Source organism: Arachis duranensis, chromosome 3 (assembly GCF_000817695.3).
Source record: "Arachis duranensis cultivar V14167 chromosome 3, aradu.V14167.gnm2.J7QH, whole genome shotgun sequence".
In the NCBI taxonomy this organism is placed as follows: Eukaryota; Viridiplantae; Streptophyta; class Magnoliopsida; order Fabales; family Fabaceae; genus Arachis; species Arachis duranensis.
In genome coordinates this window covers 118,465,792-118,470,810 of record NC_029774.3, presented here as the reverse complement: position 1 = coordinate 118,470,810, position 5,019 = coordinate 118,465,792, and positions in this window count along the sequence as shown.

Genomic DNA, 5,019 nt, shown 5'->3' with positions numbered 1-5,019 from the left:
TCTACCAAGAATTCCAGTTATAACACAACGGCTAAGTGAAGCAAAAATATTCAGAAAGTTTGATCTAAAGGCTGATTTTTGGCAAATAGGGCTCCATCTTGAAGATAGATACAAAACAGTCTTTTGCATTCTTGAAGCCCGATATTAGTGGACAGTGATGTCATTCAGACTCAAAGTAGCCTCATCTCTCTTCCAAAAAATAATGATTAAAATCTTTGAGCCCATTCTACATTCCACACTCATTTACATCGATGACATCCTACTATTCTCAAAGGACAATGAAGCCCATAAGGTGCTCCTGGCCCAATTCACTCAAATAGTTAAAGATCAAGGAATCATGCTATCATAAACAAATAGCTCCCTTGCTAAAACAAAAATTGAGTTCCTCGGGATGATCTTTGAAGATGAATTTTTTCAACCAGGGAATTGTATTACCAAAGAATTGATTCATTTCCCTGACGAAAACATGACAGTCAAACAAGTTCAATAATTCTTGAGAATTGTAAACTACATCAGAGACGTTATCCCAGATGTGACCAGAAAAATCAACCAACTGGCAAAACTCTTGAAAAAGAAATCCCCCACCATGGAGACTTGAACAAACCACAGCTGTCAAAATCCTAAAGAAGATAGCACAAGACCTCCCTCCTATAAAGATTCCTAGCACAGGAAAAAGGATATTACAAACAGATGCTAGTGATAAATTCTGGAGAACTGTGTTACTTGAAGAAATTGATGGGACAAGACACTACTGTGTGCATGCTAGTGGACAGTTCAAAGAATCAGAAAAACACTACCATGCCACTTACAAAGAAATTCTTGCTGTTAAACACAGGATAGAAAAATTCAATTTCCACCTCAATTTTTATCATTTCACTGTGGAGATGGATAACTCCTCTTTTCCGTCAATGCTGAAAATCAAGAAAAAGATTCTGCCAGACTCTCAACTTTTGCAATGGAAAGACTGATTTTCCCGTTATAAATTTGAGGTGAAACACATAAAGGGACACCAAAACACATTTGCTGATTTTCTGTCTAGTCCTACCAAAGAACCAATTCCAAAACCAATCCTATACATTTGCTCTATGAGTACACATAATTCTTCATACACCATTCTATTTCTTGATTGTCTGCTTCACGGGAGCCCATACAGAAGAAAGATTAGCCCTTTTTCCCTCAAAACAAGACCCCAGACAAACCCTGTTCTACTGGCTATACCAGCTTCTTGTCATAAGCCAAATCCATCTAAACCCAAGGTACTTTAATATGGATACTCCTTTTTACACTATCCCAATAATCCAAGGACCTATACCAGAAAAGATGATGGGGTATATCTGGGTCCTGTCTTCCATATACACATGTGCCATTATAGTGCCACTCTTCTCCATATACCATATCTTGTGTAATAGCACTCAAGCACAATCTCATTTGGTCCGATTATTCTCTATGTATTTTCTACTCGATGCATGGAGATGAATGTTATACAACATGTTTGACCGCCATCAATTATGGGACAAATCTTCCCAGGCAAAATAGAAATTTTGTTGTTTTGTCACCCTACAGAGAAGTTACTTCACTAGTAGTGACCCACACACCATGAACAGGATCGATATTGTTGCATACTTTACTATGTAGTCTACAGATGAGAAGACAGTCTTGAATACTTTGACCAAATACCTTTGTCAACTCTGGCAACTTGGAATATATGGAGAAAGAGATGTAGTCGAAGGACTCTCATTTAAAACGGATGTTCCGTCAATTACACTCTAAAAGTTTTAGTCCAGATTCATAACCTCAAGAATAATTAATCAATTTGGACAATACTCTTTTTACAGTCCAAGAATAGGGCAAAATTATCCTGATCAGCCTAGCACATCCAGACGTATCCCAGCAGCAAGCAGCAATTTTGATGAAGATCTGAGTTCTGAAGATATAAGTGGTGGAGTATATGCTTTACCACCAAACCCAACCAGAATTGATGCATAGATACCCAATGACACTGAAGGTCCATGCTCAAACCCATATGACCCATATTTGTAAGATGTCCAAGATCCTAATGAAAAAAATACTGAAGATCCGCTTACTTATTTACAAGACCCGAATATGGATCTTAGGGCTGTCAACTTGGCCTGTGATGATACATAATCTTTTTCAGGCGGCGATGTGACCCTTCCAGAAGACTATTTTAAGTCGTTCATCTATTAAAACAAATGTCCCCACTATGTATAATTATTGAGTGTACTAAAATAAAGTGATCTCTGTCACTTGTCTAGGTAAAGTTAGAAAGAGATAAGGCTTATCCTTATCTTCCAGCTGAATTGTATAATAGGCTTGTTTAATTCTGTAAGATATTGCTGTCATCTGAGACCTCTATAAAAGGAGGAGCTTACCCCAGTTGTAATAAGATCTCAACAAACATTGTAATATATCCACTTTCCCTATTTCACAAAAATGTTCTAAATCTCTCTTCTCTCTCTGAAAGCTTAGCTAGTGTTATTTTCTTCTTCCTTATCCAGTGTCATTAAGTATGCTCTGGACTTGCCTCTGTCTTCAAAGGATCCTACTCATCAGAATATGGCACGGATAGGATCTTCAAAAATTTCTCATAGTGAAAAATAGACTCGATCTTATAATACCAAGTTTTGCTCGGACCCTTTAAATCTCACCCGATAAAGTAATTGATAGGGTGATAGGGATGAATAAAGGTGTTATAGTATCGATCTTCTGAAGTACTGGAAATCCAACATTTAAAAATTTAAATTCTTTTTGCTCTTTGCTAACAAGTACCTTTTAAAGAAAAAATAATGAAATATTAAAATATATAAGAAAAATCAACAACAACAACAAAGCCTTGTCCCACTAAGTGGGGTCGGCTACATGAATCAAACGACGCCATTGTGCTCTGTCATGTATCATGTCTACAGAGAGACCGTTTACATGTAGATCTCGTTTGACCACCTCATGGATGGTCTTCTTAGGTCTTCCTCTGCCTTTCGCCCTTTGTCCATCTTCCATCTCATCCACCCTCCTGACTGGATGTTCTATCGGTCTTCTTCTCACATGTCCAAACCACCTGAGACGCGATTCAACCATCTTTTCCACAATAGGTGCTACTCCAACTCTCTCCCTTATATCTTCATTCCTTATTTTATCCAATCGCGTATGACCACTCATCCATCTCAACATCTTCATCTCTGCCACACTCAGCTTATGTTCGTGCTCCCCTTTAGCCGCCCAACACTCCGTACCATACAGCATAGCCGGTCTTATAGCGGTGCGATAGAATTTACCTTTAAGTTTTAAAGGCACTTTTTTGTCGCATATAAAACCAGATGCACTCCGCCATTTTGACCAACCTGCTTGGATCCTATGATTTACATCATGTTCAATCTCTCCATTATCCTGTATGATGCACCCAAGATACTTAAAACTTTTAACTTTTCGTAGGGTGTTCTCTCCAATTTTCACCTCTATATTGGAGTTTTCCCTTCTCAGACTGAACTTACATTCCATATATTCCGTCTTGCTACGGCTTATGCGCAGACCATACACTTCTAGAACTTCTCTCCATAACTCCAACTTCTTATTTAGGTCTTCCCTTGACTCTCCCATAAGAAAAATCAATTTTTGAATTTTTAACTCTTCTCTCCTCATAAAAAAATCTAATTTTTATCCTAGCATATAATTCTAAATTAGTAATTTTCAACGGTTGAAACTTGGAATTAGTGGTATTAATAGGACCGAGATAGTTTGATGATATTTTTCAATTTAATTCAATTTAAATTATTGTGGGTTAGATTAAATTTTGAGTAAATAAATTCGAACGCTAACAAAATTGATAATGAAATAATAAAATTATAGTTGTACTCTAAAAAATTGACTTATTATGATAAAATTATTCAACCCCTAAAAAATTACCCAAAAATTTTAAATTATTCTTTTCTGACTTTACCTGTCACCATCGTCATATTACTCTTTTTCTCTCCCTCCTCTCTTAGCATAGGCTTGCAGTCCCTCTTTATCCCTTCCCTTTTCACATGTGTCCACCTTTATCACTGTTATCTTTGGAACCGATGAACAATGGACTCCATTTTTCCTGATTCGAGTTCTTTCCATAACCTCCAGTGACAATCCAGGCTTGCTTTGCAACCTTGTGAAGCTCGAAAAACTCGTCATTGAAGCTCAATGTGAAAACTTTGGGAAAAGAGAAGAAAGTTCCATTTTTCGGCTAAAATTCGGGTCAATTCAGTTGGTATTTGGATTTTGCAAGTAGGACTGGAGATGCGTCACTGAAGAAGGCAAATGTAGTGATTTTTTCTGCGCTAGAGACGGTGACGGTTCTGAATACGAGTGGGATTTCAAAATGCGTCACCGCAATCTTCCGCTTCAAAGATTGAGTGACCAAAATAATCATTTAACACCTTTACTACTAAACAGATTCAACAATGGCAACCAAAGATTTAAGTATAGAGGAACAAAGTGGTCGTATTTATTCCAATGATTTTTTGGTTTCTGCAAAAGAAAGAAGATGGTTCAATTGAGAATAATCATGTTGGAGGATGGACTAAAAGTAGCAACCAATTGATTGGGGTTTTAAATTTTTATTTTTCCTTTTTTTGTTTTTTTAATTATTTCTATTAACTAATTCGAGCTATATTTTGTTCAATTTTAAATGGAGTTGATAATTTTAATGATGTTCCTTTTGTTTATTTTCTAATTTTGTGGAGAATTTTATAGTGTAATTCTATGTTTTTTTTATGTTGCTAATAATTTTTTTTGACAAGTTTTTTTGTGATCAACTTCATTAGCAGCACCTAGATGATGGAAAAGTAAAGATTATTTTAAAATTTTTAAGTAATTTTTTAATGTTTGGATAATTTTATAGTATGAAATTAATTTTTCATGAGTACAATTTTAATTTTTTGGTGATATTTGAAATTTTCATAATCAGAAATGATTATTTATTTTTAAATTTTTTATTCAGTTTTAAAAAAAATAGTATTAATATAAATAACTTCA